Source organism: Lissotriton vulgaris, chromosome 7 (assembly GCF_964263255.1).
Source record: "Lissotriton vulgaris chromosome 7, aLisVul1.2, whole genome shotgun sequence".
Lineage (NCBI taxonomy): Eukaryota > Metazoa > Chordata > Amphibia > Caudata > Salamandridae > Lissotriton > Lissotriton vulgaris.
In genome coordinates, this window is record NC_141695.1 from 1361956483 (window position 1) to 1361973084 (window position 16602).

Below are 16602 nucleotides of genomic sequence, written 5' to 3' on the forward strand. Positions count from 1 at the left end.
ATTGGCGTAGGAGACTATGTTGAGTTCGTAGATTCTAACAATGGCTGCAAGGGGGCCCATGTAGATATTGAAGAAGGTGGGGCTCAGGGAGGTTCCCTGAGGCACTCCGCAGCTGATCTCTGTGGGTTTTGAGTTGAACGGTGGAAGTCTGACTCTGCGTTCAGCTGGTGAGGAAGGAGCAGATCCATTCTAGGTTTTTGTTGTGGATGGCAGTGTCGTGGAGTCTTGCACAGAGGGTGTGGTGGGAGACGGTGTCAAGGCAGCTGACAGGTCTAGGAGGATGAGGGCAGCAGATTTGCCTTGGTCGTGGAGGGTGTGGATGTCATCAGCAGTGGCAAGGAGAGTGGTCATGGTGCTCTGGTTGCTTCTGAAGCCCGAATGGGAGAGGTCCAGGATTTGGTTAATTTCAGTGAACTCAGAGAATTGGGCATTGATGGCTTTCTCAATGACTTTGGCTGGGAGGGGGATCAGTGAGATGGGTCTGTAGTTCTTGAGGTCTGTCAGGTCAGCAAAGGGTTTCTTCAAGAGGGAGCTGATCTCTGTGTGCTTCCAGTATTCAGAGAAGGTGGCAGACTCAATGGAGCAGTTAATGGTGCAGCAGAGTTCAGGTGTGGAGGTGCAGCCTCTGTTGAAGATGCGGTCTGTTGAAGATGAGGACAGGGATCCGAAGGGGCTCTGGAGTGGATGCTCTTCGTGATCCTGAGGGTGTCGTCCAAGGTGAGGGTGGTCATGGTCTGCTGGGGTCTGGAGCCATTGGGTGCTAAGGTTGCGGGTGGGGTGGGTGGATCTTGAGTTGCAAAGCTGTCGTAGATCTCCTTGATCTTGTGGTTAAAGAAGGTGGCAAGGTTGTCGCAGAGGTCTTTAGAGGGGGGAATGTCTGCTGTCTCTGTGCTGGGTTTGGTGAATTCTTTGACCACGGCAAAGAGTTCTTTGCTGTTGTGTGCATTGTCTTTGATGTGTTCCTGGATGGCTACTTTGTTTGCTGTTCTGATGAGGTAGGAGTGTCAGTGACTGTGGTTTTGAAGGCTGCGTGGTTTGCTATGATCTTGCTGTTCATTCATCTTTTCTCGAGCCATCTGCAGGTGCGCTTGGACTCTTGGAGGGTGGAGGAGAACCAGCTGGTTATCTTGGAGGGCTGCTTGCCTGAAGGTTTCCTTAGGGGAGCCAGTGTGTTGGTGCACTTGGAGATCCAGCAGTGGAGGTTGCTTGTTGAGGTGTTGGCATCTGTGAATGTCGGTGGTAGTGTTTTGCTGGTGGAGATGGTGAGCTGGTCTTTGGTGACCTTGTTTAAGCTTCTACGAGGATCCCGTTGGACGTGGTGGCATACAAAGGGTTTGGTGAAGAAGAAATGGATGCAGTGGTGGTCGGTCTAGTGTGGCTCAGAGGTGTGGCTTACATAGATGTTGTTCCTTGCGGAGAAGATGGGGTCGAGCGTGTGTCCTGCTGAGTGAGTTGGGATTGTGACCAGTTGTTTGAGTCTGATGGTGGCGAGGTTCTCCAGAAGGGATGAGGTGTTATGGTGGTTGAGGTTCTCCAGGCGGAAATTGAGGTAGTAGAGGAGGATGTAGCACATTGAGGCAAGAGCCTGGTGAGCGATGACATCAGCTATGGCTTCGCTGAAGAGGGGGCAGAGTCCAGGAGATCTGTACACGAGGGTGTTGTTCAGGTTGGTCTGAATTTGGAAGTGGAGGTGCTCCATGTCAGATGAGTGGTTGTTAGAGCTGGTTGTGATGCGGAGAGTGTTTTTGTGTAAGATTGGCTATGCCTCCTCCCAGTCACTTGATGCGGTCCTTGTGGATGATTTTCTAGCAGTTGGGGATGACCTTTGCAATGTCTAGGGCTGAGGTGAGTTCATCCCGGTTTCCATAAAGAAGGTGATTTCCGGGGAGATGGAGTCAAGCAGATCCCAGACCTCCAAGGTGTGTCTTTTGAGGGACCAGGTCTTGAGTAGGATGCATCTGAGGTGGTCGGGTCCGGTTCTTGAGGGTCATGCAGTTGGTGGATCTGGTTTGCGGAAGCAGGCAAAGTTGCAGTTGCAGCAGGTGAACCGGTCTTGGGTGTTCTTCGACAATGCAAGATGGCAGGCAGTGGAAAGTCCAGTGTTGAGGGCGTGGTGGGTGCTGGAGTCATAGTGGTGGATGGTCTGAGGACCAGGGTCTATGGCGCTGGGGGCGGTCCAGGCATGGACGGGCACAGACGGGTTTGCCAGCGGCCGCCATTACGTAGTGTTTGTGGAGGGTTGGACAGCTGGAAGGCAGGAAGCGGGAAAATTATACTGGAGGTGGGCAGAGCACCAGGGGATGTGCGGTGGCAAGGGCACGGACAGGGAAAAAAGGCACAAAAAAGAGAACTCAGAGAAAGTGACAAAAGCAATAACAGATAAGAAAAGCAATAAAATGGATAAAAAGGAAGGTGAAAAAGGAGCAGAGGAGCTAAAAGGCAGAAAGCAGAAAAACGGACAGCAGAGAGCAGCAGCAGAGAGGCTCCTCACTGGACCACCAGGGATCAGGGCCTCGAACTCAGGACCTGGAAGGGTCAGGGGGCAACAGCTACCAGGCAAAGCTGTGCAGCAAGGGAAGCAATTTACTATCAAGAGTAGTAAGTACATCTTATATGAGTTGAGTTTAAGGCAGTTGGATTTCAAAGTTAACTTCTGTCATGCATTCTGTGAACTTTGCTTTGGTGCTGCTGGTGACTTTCAGTGGGAAAGGGATGAGTTGTGTGCTGGTGTAGGAGATGATGTTGATTCCATAGGTTTGCACAATGTTGGGAGTGGGGCCATGTAGATATTTTTTTTGTCAAACTTGTTTTTATTAAGTTGTACAAAACATCAATCAACAAGCATGGTAATACATTTTGACTTTGCATTCGGATATAGCTATCAGAAATCTATTACCATATACAGATTCTATTGGATTGATCCAATTCACATCTCTTGTAGTTATCTCTACAGGTATTACCTAAGAACCTTCATTACTATTTGACTCGGGTTGTAGGACCCAATGACGCAATTGAAGATACCCAAAGCATTCTGTGTTGGGTTGTAGAAGTCCCTTTGGCAGTGTTTAAATGTTAGAATGTCCCAGTTGTGAAACAAGTCAGCTATAATGAGGCAACCACCCTCTCACCACACATCAAAGGGGCACGGCTGTAGTGCTGATGAGAAAGCCGGGTTTTAGTGTATGGGAGTGAATGGCGAGGGGAATGTGGTCCATTCCGTCTGCCATGTTTTAAACGTCGTTTTAGTGGGTGTACTAATGTATGCATTCGCTCGTCGGTCCGGTTCCATAGTAAATCCCATATTACTCTACCCACGATTGCTCGGTCCATGTGTAGCCAGTGTATATCTGACTCACGTTTGGACCATTTAACCATGACCCGAAGTTGTGCTGCCTTGTAATAGAGGTTCAGATCGGGCATCACCAAGCCACCCTCATTTGTATACTTCCGAGGAAGGCTGAACGGAAGCCTTTCTTTTATTCTGCCATATAAATGTCCTTAATAATGTGTGGACCCCACGAAAGAAATCTCTTTCGAGTTCAATGGGCAGACTCTGAAACAGATGAAGAAATGTCGGTAGCACTACCATCTTCACGGCATGTATTCTACCCAACCAGGAAAGGTAGAGGCGTGTCCATCTCCGAAGGTCAGCCCGGAGCTGGCATAGGAGTGGAGGATAGTAAGCTTCAAATAGCCCTGAGCTTTTAGGGGTCCATTTTATTCCCAGATACGTTAAGTCTTTCTTGGCCCACTGGAAGAGGGTTGAAGCTACCAGGTCTTCCATCTCCGCCTCCAGTAGTGTCAGGTTAAGGAGTAAAATTGTAAATTGTTGCAGAATCCTGCTACCTCCTTCCCAATTCTTCCCGGAGTGTTATTATAGGTCGTTGTGGGTCTGATATTGTCATAAGATTTTGTTGGTGAACAGTGAGATTTTATGTTCGTCTGCACCAAATGTGATTCCCCTAAGTCCTCGATTCACTCTGAGCTGTGTGGCTAACGGTTCAATGCTAGGTGCAAAGCGGAGCGAGGATAAGGGGAAACCATGCCTTGTTCTCTATTCTAGGAGAAAGGGGTCAGAGCCTACTCCATTAACTAAGACTCTTGCACTTGAGGCTGCAAAATTGGCCTTGATCATGCCAATAAACGTCTCACAGAAACAAAATCTTTGAAGGGGCTGGAAGAGAAAGCGCCAGTCTACTCGGTCAAACGCCTTTCTCAGCGTCTAAGACGAGAAGAACTGTGGGGAATCTTTCTTTTAGTTGTTTTTTCTATTAGGTGAGTCACTATGCACATGTTGTTGTGTGCCTGTCTGCCCTTGATAAACCTTGAGTGGTCTGGGTGTATCAGACCGGGCATCAAGTTTTCTAGTTGGGTGGCTAAGATTTTAGAATATAATTTAGCGTCTAGGTTAAGAAGCGATTTGGGTTGGTGCAATCCACATTGCCTTGGGTCTTTTCCAGGTTTTGGAATCAGGTAATGAGTGCTTCATGCATAGTTTGTGTTATTTGTTTAGTAGTTGCTATGTGATTAAAAAGAGAGGTCACAACGTATCGTGACGATCGTGGCAATTCCAAAAACCCCGGCAGGCCCCCACCGGAATGCACCTCATATCGCCCGATATCACTGCTAAATGCGGAAGCTAACATTTTAGCGAAGTTGTTAGTCAGCAGGTTGATGGCCCACCTGCCGCAGTTGATCTATCCGGATCAGTCAGGTTTTATGCCAAACAGAAACACTGCCCTCAATCTCAGGCGGGTCCACGGGGTGCTAGCACGAGCCTCATCGTTATCGGAACCGGCAGTGATACTATCATTAGATGCCAAAATGGCATTCGACATGGTGGAATGGCAATATCTTTTCGCGGTCCTGTCCCGAATGGGGTTCGGCCCTAAATTTAGGGCCTGGATAAGACTTTTATACGCTAACCCAGTGGCTCAGGTGACAGCCAACGGGCATTTATCACACACGGTGCCACTGGCCAGAGAGACGCGTCAGGGTTGTCCCTTATCACCCTTGTTGGTTGCACTGGTCCTGGAGCCTCTGGCGACCTTAATTCGAGCAACCCCATTGCTGAGGGGTATTAGTTGGAAGGAGGGATGGGAGGATCGCCTCTCGCTCTACGCCGACGACATGTTGGTGTATCTGATGGACCCAGAGCACGGAATCCCTGAACTTCTTGCACTCTGTACCGCCCAAGGGAAAGCGTTGGGATACACAATAAACTGGTCCAAATCAGTACTGTATGTTTTGAAGGGGCCAGTTCCTTCACTCCCGGTTGATTGCCCTCTTGTGCTAGCGGAGAACTCCTTTAAATATTTAGGTATATATGTTACCTGAGAAGCGGTTGACTTCTTTGAAAAAATTTGGTACCACCTTTAGAGCGACTGAGACGAGATGTGGCAGGGCTATACAAAATGATGGCACTGCCAAGATTTCTTTATGCACTTGATAACACTCCTTACCCGGTTCCATTAAGTTTTTTTAAACAAGTAGCAGCTCTGGTCTCGACCCTGTTGTGGGGTAGCCGCCCGGCCCGTATAGCGCAAATTAAATTGAACAAGAGCTGGTATGATGGAGGGATTGTGTTGCCTAAACTACAATTATATTATTGGGCGGCACAGCTGAAAACCCTCAATCATTGGATCCATGCACCCCAAGATGATCCGGGATATAGGGCGCATAGGGCACAGCTGGGTTCGAACAACATGCTTGCGGTGCTCTACAATAGAGGACTTAACGCAAAAGTGATAGGTCCCACAAAACACTCTGTCACACTCTGGTTTACGGCACAAGCGAGACTGGGGTGGAAAGGAATTATAACCAAACTCACCCCGTTGTTGGACACCAAGGTGTTGGGTCAATTGAGAAGTAGTAAGGGCTTTACACAATGGGACAATATTGGCCTATCCACGGTGGGAGACCTTTGGGACAAGGGAACAGTGATTCCTTTTGCACAACTTCGGCAGCAATACGAACTGGGTCCGACTGAAACGTATAGGTACGTGCAAATTAGACATGCATTTCTAACAGCGCTCCCGGCAGATACCGATGTCCCGTAAGCCTCCCCATTGGAGGATCGATTATTAACTGACTATATGCAACACAGTGCCACTTCACTCACACACCGAAAACTGCTTAACAGTCTACCGGATCCAACGCTTAAACTACGTGAGAAGTGGGTAGGGGAAGTGGGTGAAATGGACGATACGGAATGGTTGGAGGCCCTGGCATCTCCTAAGGAAGTGGGCATCTCAGCTAAGTTTTGACTAGTGCAGCTTAAAATATTACAATGAATACATTACACCAGGACCACTTTATATAAGCTACAGCACGCGCAACACCCCTTCTGTCTCCGAGGCTGCGGGGATGAGGGTACCCTATTTCATACTTTATGGGAATGTCCAGTAATAACTGAATTTTGGTGGCAGGTGATGCGCACCATTTCACAAACGTTAAAGGTATCCCTCCTACCTGAACCACAAAAATGTATTCTTAATATGTGGGATCCGAATGATCTCACTTGCCACGGACAGGTTTGGGGTACACTAGGTATGATGATTGCTAAGAGAGACATTGCACAGAAATGGGGTGCGGCAGATAGGCCTACATTGTCGGCATGGTGTAATCCTATGGACCTGGTAATGATCACGGAACGTTCAGTGTATGCCAGCAGAGGGAGTCCGCGTAAGTGGAATCAGATATGGACTCAATGGAACATGTTTCGAGGGGAAATATGTGAACCACTGCCTGAGGAGGACGTTGGTAGTTTGGATGAGGAGGTAGATGATGATTGAATTAGGGTGTGAGGGGGGAACTGTCAATGACGGAGATCAAAATGTATTACTGCCACTATAAGTACTGTTTATTGGACTATGTAAGGATAAATGGTCGTAACTTTGTTATATTACTGAAGGTATACCTGCCATTGTAACTGCCTTGTTTTAAAAAATAAAATATTTAAAAAAAAAAATAGAGGTCAGATGGGAGATTAGCTCTCTTTCGAATGTTTTGTAGAATTGTGTTTTCAGGCCATCAGAGCCAGGAGATTTGTGTAGCTTTAGACTTCCAATCGCTCTCTGTATTTCTTCTGTGATAGGTTACCCCAATTGTTCACTTTGAGTCGGTGTGACCTGTGGGAGCTCCACGGTGCTGAGATAGTCTGTCACGCCTGGGAATAGGGTTGATCAGCTCTGTATAGTGTACTATAAAAGTCCCTGAAGACTCTTGCTTTTCCTGAGTCTTCTTGTGTCTGTGTACCTGAGGGTTCCGGTATGTCTCCAATGTAGTCCTTTTCCCTCTTAATTTGTAATTGACGTGCCAGATGTGCTCTGCACATATGAGGTCTGTTTACGTCTTAGCAGTGTCAATTCTGCCCTGTTCGAATAGATCGCGTGGAATTTCCCCTTCAGGGCTGGGACCTTTCTTTGGATTGCGTGTGTGGGGTTGGCCTTGTGTGTTTGTTCTAGTGTTTTCAATTCCCCTTCTAGCGTCATTCTTTCTGGTTTTCTTCCTTTATTAAGAGCTGCCATTAGTTTTAAGCTTTGGTCCATAGTCACAGCCTTGAATGCGTCCCAATTGTTCATTGGAGACGGGTCTTGGGGATCATTTAGCTGAAAGAATTCCCTGATTGACGTGCTTAGGGTGTTGCGTAGTGTTTTGTTTCGTGCCACCGCATTGAGTAAACCATCTTTTAAATTTAGGTTTATGGCTGTGCCATTCCAAGGTGACCACCATTGGTGCATGGTCGGAGATGATAATAGGGTGTATGGTGGCTTCTTGAACTAGCTTGTTTAAGGTGTGGCTCATGAAAACGTAGTCGAGTCTTGAATAGGTGCAATGGATGTGGGAGAAGAATGTGTAATCTTTATCTTCTGGGTGTACTTCCCTCCAGGTGTCTCCGAGACATAGTTCTTGTTTAGTTTGCTTCAAGTTCTTTGGGAAGCTTCCTGTATGGGCTCTATGTGAATGTGTGCTGTGATTACCGGAATGCCATGTAAGATTGAAGTCTCCCATCATCATTATTAGAGTTCAGCGATGGGTTTTGAGTGTTCAGAAATGAATTGGGCACCACAGGTAGTGGTTGCGTAAGCGAGATACAGTGATAGTGGTTGGTGCTGCTTGTTCAGAGGAAACCCAATACTCTGAGAACAAAGGGTGGAGAAAATTCACCCTTCTGGTAAATGGAAGCAAAGTCAAGAGCACAAAATAGGTGTAATGATATGAGTGATCACAATATGTTGATAAGGATGAAATCGCACACAAGTGTTCTTTCTATTTGTTTTAATGGATATGTGGATGGTCCTCCTACCAAAGGAGACCAAAGGAGCAAGAAACCAGCCGACACGTGTTTCGTCAGATCGGGTGTTAACCCGTGACTCCCTTTTTTCAGGTCTGAACCCACAGTGCATTTTTCGGACCCTTAAACCCCGTTTTTTTCTTCCTTCTTCACCCACAGATACCACGTTATCCCACATGTTTTCAGGTATCTTTAATTTTCATTTTTAAATTCCCCCAGCTAGTATTTTCTCATTTTATTCAATACGACTTTCCGCCTCTTAAAACTTGCTCTCTCCTTTTTTCTATTCTCCGACCTGTACACAGCAGGCCTTCCTTCCCTTTCTACTGCTCTGTGGGAATCTGTGAAATGATATCACATGTCTCAGCTAATACCACATTTCGTTATCTGTCAAAATAACATAACATGCTCTGGCTCAGATTATGTTTGCTTTTGTTTCCTCTCCACCGAGTGATACTGACGAGGAAACGAACCGGGGATACTCAGTCAGTTCATGTTTGTATGTTACCATGCCTGTCCTTTCCTTCACAGAGCGTATATATATATATATGTTTTTCTCCCAAGATACCAGAGTTGGCCTCCCTCGCGTTTCTTCATGAGGGGGTTATGCGTAATTATCGCTATTAAGTAATTACCCTCATCAATTCCTTTTTTCCACTCAGGGATTCACATCACTCCACTCACCCGTGCTACGCATTATTTTGCCACATTTTTTCTTTTTCTTTACCGGTTGTTTTTCAGAACCCAGGCACTATTAATGTACTTGGCAATGTTTTCTTCCTTTTCCTCCCGTGCTCATTTCTATCTCCGTTTTTACAGTCCAGTCACTATTGTCATTATATGTATTCATATTCACCACCATTTGTGTACATATTTTTTAATCTCACACAAGGTTGTTTAACAGTCTGTTTCACAGAGTTGAAAGTCACTACATTTGCCCCTCTTCACCATTCCCCATGGTTTCCACGTACACTAGGTGTCCTTTCTCAATCACCGGTCTGTACATCTCCCCTGGTATTTTGAAAAGTGTTCTTTCGCATTATTACTGTACCATTCCCCTCCCTTTCTTTGTGTAACCCCCAGCCCTGAAGAGTCACGGGTTAACACCCGATCTGACGAAACACGTTTCGGCTGGTTTCTTGCTCCTTTGGTAGGAGGACCATCCACATATCCATTAAAACAAATAGAAAGAACACTTGTGTGCGATTTCATCCTTATCAACATACTGTGATCCCATCATCATTATATCTCCTTCCCCAGAGCCCCCCAATAGGGTCAGGGTATTGTGGATGAAGGCTGCCTGGTTCGTATTGGGTACGTATACCGCCGCAAACGTACAGAGGTGCTGCTATATTCAGCCCTTTACAATCACTACTCTCCCCTCCTTGTCAGTTTTGTAATCTGTTGGCTGGAATTTGAGGGATGAGTGAAAGAGGAGGGCAACTCTGTTGTGTTTTGTAGAAGCGATGATTTTTATATTAGTGGATATGTCTTGTGTTTTATTCTGTGGTTTTCTGATCTTTTAAGGTGGGTCTCCTGGCGTGCCACCACATTGTAGTGTTGGTCAGTGTGTATATTTCCATATCTTCTGGTGTTTCGAGGGGGCATTCATACCTCTAACATTCCATGTCAACGTACAGATCACCATCTTGGCTGGGTGAACACTGTTGTTAAACATTGTTCACCTTCCTTTACCTGTGAGCCCCCCTCTTTGCTCCCCTTCAGAGGCCATCTCTCACCTCCATTCCCTGCCGGTCTTTCGTCTCAGCGTTTCCAGTATGTGTAGCCCCTTTTTGCACCATCAGCATTGCTCCCGCCCCCAGGTCCCCGTACAAGAAACAAAACAATAAAAGGAAAAATATAAAAAAATTAAAAAAGAAAATGGTGTCAATGTTCAACATTTTTAACGTTGGGACAACTTGTCCCCAGTTCGGGTCACCAACCGAGCGTCCGTCCGGTATTTGAGGCGAGTTGGACCTTAGTCCGCCGCTGAGATCCGTTTAGTGAAGTTACATCGTAAGACAAGTCCTGCTTCTTCGGTTTGAGCCCTGTGGATATATTCCAGTTACGCATTTCCAGTCGTCAGGCCTCAAACCTTCAACTGTCAGTGATGATCGATTTCTCAGAATAGGAATAAAGAGTGGTGTTATATTCTTCGTTTTTGTCGGAACAGCATTAGCTGCCGTCATCAAATTGTTGTGTGGTGATTGAGTTTGGGGTAGGTTCTGTTGGTCCAATCTTGGGTCCGGGCCTCTCAGGTTATCTCAGAGGTGATTTCTTTCTTCTGTGATCTGGGAAGGCGGTGGGTATGCCAGTGCTTCCTGTAGTGACCTGACAGATGGGCGACTGGACAGGAGGGGACACTAGGACCCTGTGGGTCATGAGGGAGGTGACCAGGTCACCAGACTCCACATCCTGGTAGGGGACAGGAAGGGGACGGACACACAAGGAGGACTGAGCAAGGGGACGGACATGCTGAGGCTCGCTGCTGCAAACACAATAAAGAATACTGCATACACTAACCTGAGTCCCGTGTGTGGTGTATTGGCAGTCCGGCTACAAGGACACGACAACTGGCAACGAAGGGAAACGAGCCGACGCGCAGATCGACGCGTGGATCGACGTTCGCATGCTGACCTTGCCATCAGGAGTAACCAGGTGCCCACCCTGGATAAGCTAGTAAACGAAGAAACGAGGAGAGGAGCGATATCGGAGCCCACCCGACCGCCTCTGAAGCAGGCAAAAGAAATTTGCGGTAAGCGCGAAGCTTCGAAATTAGACGCGCGAGCTCTCGCGAGAGGCTGAGAGTCTCGGCGGCCATTTTAGATCCAGGCGGCTGGACCAATAGGAGGCGAGAGCGTGGTGGGCGGCCATTTTAGAGTCAGGCGAGACCGAGATTTCGAGCGCGAAATCTCGCGAGAAGAGCGGCGGCCATTTTAAAAAGGACATTAAAAAAAAAGGGCATTGGAAACAACAGAGCAGCCATAACAGAGTCAGGCAAAAGAAGAAAAAGAAGGAAAGGTGCCAAAAGAGTGAAATAAGAGCAAGAGAAGCTAAAAGAAAGGTTCAGAGAAAGGAGAGAAAAGCAGAAAAAAAGTGCCAACTCAAGCAGCAATGGAGCAATGAAGCACAGGCAAATGAAATAAATAAATAAATAAATAAATAAATAGATAAAAAAGAAAAAGGAGAGACAACAAAGAGAAAAGGTCAAAAGAAACAGGAAACGCAGAAAAGAACAAAAGAGTGCCAAGAAGAGCACCTAGAATAGAAGAGTGCCAGGAAGAGCACAAGAAAAAACAAAAGAGTGCCTAGAAAAGCACAGAGAATAGAAGAGTGCCGGAAGAGCACGGAGAATAGAAGAGTGCCAGGAGGAGCACCGGAAACAACAAAAGAGTGCCAGGAAGAGCACAGAGAATAGAAGAGTGCCGGAAGAGCACGGAGAATAGAAGAGTGCCAGGAGGAGCACCAGAAACAACAAAGAGTGCCAGAAAGAGCACAGAAAAGAAGAGATAGCACAGGAAACAGACAAAGAGTGCCAGGAAGAGCACAGAAAACAGAGGAGTGCCAGAAAGAGCACGGGAAACAACAAAAGAGTGCCAGGAAGAGCACACGAAAAAAAGTGCCAGGAAGAGCACAGAGAATAGAAGAGATGGCAGAAACTAAACCAGAAGGACAAAGTGCACAATACAGAAGACCGCCACTCTTCAAGTTGTTTGAGCCACAAGTAGGAATTAGAGAACAAACGTCACTAGAGAATATCACGTCGCTAGCAAGAGTGGAGGCAAGAGCGACAGCACACGTTAAGGAAATGAAGCGAGGAAAAGACAAAAAAGTGGGACAAGATCGCGCAGGCAGCTGGAAAAAAGACAGGAATGAACAGGCCACGAGGAAACACCATGAAGGAACATGCTACAGAAGTGGACTTGAATTTCCACATCGAGGCCCACGCCTAACATTTGGCCACATGTGCAAGAAATGGAACGGGAGAAAAGATTATGCCAGCGCACGCCAAGGAGTGCAGTTCAGGAACGACAGAGGAAGACTATGGAGAACGCAAGTGTCAACAAGTAGACATGTTGAAAAAGGAATAAGGAGCTCATCACTAGAATCGGGCGAGAAAGAAGAAGAAGAAGAGGAAGAAGAAGAAGAAGAAGAAGAAGAAAGGACTATAGGACTATATCGTATGATGGATGTTACCACAGAGTTAACGGATGAAGATGAAAAAGGAAAAAGAAGGTGCCTGGTGGGCAAAAGCAAAATGAAAAAGACAGAGTACGTGACTATAGGAGTAGGGTCACACAAAACAAAGTTTGTATTGGACAGTGGTGCAACATGTAAAATCATGTGTGTATCGGAATACGTAAAGACGAAGAGAAAGCAGACGTCGAGACTGTCCCGAGTCGAGGTTTTCACTAGGGGGTCACGGAAACAAGTGACAAACATGGGGAAATTTACAGAAGAGCCGACACACAAAGACCAAAGGATCAAAGAGGACATTCATGTGTTGAAGGGCGACATCACGGCGCCATGTTTGCTGGGAATCATCACAGCTCCAACAATGGGTCTCATGGCCATGACATACAACATGCCAGAAAGAAGAAGCATCCTAAAAGAATACCTCAAGCAGCGCACTAAACTGACTCTAAATGCCAGCCCAGTGGGACTGGGAGCAATATTGGCACAACACAAACAAGGAAAAGATTCCCCGAGACACATGGTGGCATATGGGAGCAAAAGTCTATCAAACGTAGAAGAAGGATACTCCCAGCCGGGATACCCACAGCCGGGAAAAGAGAGCCTGGCGGCAGTGTGGGCGCGTGAACGCTACCACATGGCCATCCATAGAAAGCTGTTCAAAATAACAACAGATCACCAAGCACTGGTAACAACAGGCGGACACCGAAAAGGAATGAGACCGCCCAGGATAGAGAAGTGGGGGACAATACTGATGGATCATAACTTCAAAAGGATACACAAGACGGGGAAGGAACACAATACAGCAGACGATATATCAAAGCAAACGCTACCACAAGTGCCCCAAGCGACAACCATGGCGGAGGAACATCTAAACTTTGCACCGAAGCGTAACACACCGGCAACGATAACAATGAAAGAACTAGAACGAGAGACAAAAAAAGACATCACCATGCAGACCATAATGAAGGTGACCAAAGAGCAAAGGTGGAGGCACCCCAACAACAACAACAGCTGGGAAAAAAAAGTATTGAAGGAAGAGCTGTTGGCGTTCAAAAAGATTAGCGAAGAACTATTAGAAAGCGAGAACGGAATAGCTCTGGATGACATATTGGCAGCATGGGTGTCACCGCAGACACAACAAACAGACAATGGACCACCATTCTTTAGTGACGAATGCAGAATGTTCATGGAGTACCTTGGGATCAACGATCAACGAATAGCGTCTCTGTGGCCGCAAGCAAACAGAATGGCCAAACGATCTATGGGAACGATCAAAAAGGCAACACAGAGCAACAAGCCAACACAGATCTCAATTGGACAAGCACTATGTCAGGTGCTGAGAGACTGTCAAAACACCCCTCACAACCCCACAAGAAGATGCTCTGCGGAGCTGGTGTTGGGGTGATCAAGTGGAACGAGGGTGCCCCAAGTGAAAGAAGTGGAAAGGATGGAACAAAAAGACATAGCTGAAAGAGACAAAGAAGCGAAAACAAGAATGAAGGTGTATGTTGATCGGAAGAGACATGCAACAGATGCAAAAGCGAAAGAAGGAGACACTGCGCTAGTCCGACAAAGACAACCACGGAAGTCAGACAGCATTTTCGCAAAAGACCCACTGACGGTAACGGAAGTGGAAGGGCAAATGATAACGGCGTCAGCAGGACAATACCACATCACCAGGAATGAGTCATACTCTAGAGAATTAAAGACAAAAGAAGAAGAGCGGCCGAAACATGGGCTGAAGAAAGACGCCCAAAGGAAAGCAGCACAAGAGGACTTAATGGAACAAAGACCAAAAAGAGAAGACAAGAAGCCCAAGAGATTGATTGAGGAGATGCAAAGAAATGGAGACCTGTGGACACACTTTCCCCTATATCAATGTCTATCTCTATCTCTCTCTCTCTCTCTCTCTCTCTCTCTCTCTCTCTCTCTCTCTCTCTCTCTCTCTCTCTCTCTCTCTCTCTCTCTCTATACCTCTCCAGTATCATCAGCAAAGACTGTCAACATAAAAGCGGGTGACAATGTCCAGTGAAATGTACCTAAGATTTGTTTGTATGTACCAAAGATTTGTTTGCGACAAGGGGGGAGGTGTAGTGACCTGACAGATGGGCGACTGGACAGGAGGGGACACTAGGACTCTGTGGGTCATGAGGGAGGTGACCAGGTCACCAGACTCCACATCCTGGTAGGGGACAGGAAGGGGACGGACACACAAGGAGGACTGAGCAAGGGGACGGACATGCTGAGGCTCGCTGCTGCAAACACAATAAAGAATACTGCATACACTAACCTGAGTCCCGTGTGTGGTGTATTGGCAGTCCGGCTACAAGGACACGACACTTCCCTTTTCCCACTCCCTGTAGGGGGCCATCCTGTTGGCCGTCGCCAATCGCCTATGCATCAGTTTCCGGTGTCGGAAGGCCCATCAATTTGAATGCCTCCTTGACTTCTATATATAATGTACCCTTTTACGATATTTGAAGCCTAATCCAAAAGGGTAGGTCAAGCTGTATCTGATGTTGTCTTGCCTGAGACTCTCCGTGAAGGATCTTAGTTGTTGACGGCGTGCCAGAGTTGCTGGTGCTGCATCTTGTTAGAGTTAACAGATGTGCCCTGGGAACTTCACTGCATCAAGCTTCCTGGCCACTTGTAATATGGCCTCTTTGGTCTTAAATGGGTGCAGCTTTGCCGAGATATCTTGTGGTTGACGATTCTCTCCTTGGTTGGGCCTCTCCACTCTATGAACTCTTTCTATTTTTATTTTTGTCGTTTCTGTTACTATAGTTTCAGTGAACAGACCCATGACAAAGGCCTCCGATCTGGCCCTTCCGCTCCTTATTCAAGATTGCGAATTAAGATGGTTTTCTATCTTGGCCTGTTCTCCAAGTCCTTGTTTTTCAGCACGACGGCTTGTAGTTGAGTTTGGAGGTCCCGTGTAGTTGTTTTCAGGTGGTCCGTTCTCCGTTCCAGGTACGCGGCTGTGGTCTCTATACCCATTACTCTGGCTCCCACCAAGTCGACATCTTGTTGCAAATTAGTGAGCCTACCACAAAGGTCGGCCCTGCGCGAGTCCATGGATTGTGCTATGTCTGCCTTTAACTACTCTTACAGTTCTTGTTTGAATTCCCTCAGGAAAACACAAGCTCTTCCTTAGATAGCGCAAAGTTGTTCTCCCCTGTTGTGGGTACCTGTGGATCTTTATTTTCTGTAGGGGCGAAGTAGGAGGAGACTCTGTTGCTTTGCTGTTTTCTTGGCGGCATAGATGAGTCCTATGTCTTTACAGGTTTCGCTGGTGTCCAGTTTTTCCCTGAGCACATTATTGAAGGGACCCAGCACTTTCACTCTGTACTCGCATATAGGGTGGTTCTTTCAGCAGGGTTGAGTTGTGCTGGGGCTTGTCTCAGCACCTTTTTCTCACTGCATAGTGCGGCCCCACTCCTCTATTTTCTCACTTCTTTGCTGCCTCTACTCTTGCGATCGTGGGCCCACCACTGGTCTGGGAGTCAACCTGTTGGGCGAGTGGAGGGCGCCGTTATTTCCTTGGTGGGGCGAGTAGGTAGGTGCTCAAGAGATGTGTACTGCTTTTGGCCACACCTTAAAACACTCTTGTATCACTGTGGATATGGCCGCGTACTCTGTTGTCTATAGAGTATCTTGGCTGGGTGCCATTTTGTAGTCAGGCATCCAGCTTTTGTCACTTCGGATCACCTCTGAGCCTCCGGTCAGCAGATCCCATCTGGTTCCACGGTGTGATTGTGCCTCTGTCTCTCCGTCACTGGGACTGCTTTGGAGTCAGTTGCGGCAGACCACGCTTCTACGCTTGAAGTAGGTGCCTCCTTCCTCCCACATACCAGGTCACGCACTCCTCACTCACCGATACCACAGAGACGGTGCTTGGCTTCACTGGGCGTTCTTCTGGAAATGTGGTAATTTGATCGTTCAGTGGTACCCTGCAGGGCTGGGCTGCAGCTGCGATTCCGCTTAAGATTGTCTCAGTCATGGCAGCGGGCTGATCTCCACCCCGGGCCTAGCTCGCACTAGCCTTTCTGCTATCGGGTTTCATCCAGCATTCACCAGCAGCTCTTGAGCAGTCCTGGTCCGTGACACCA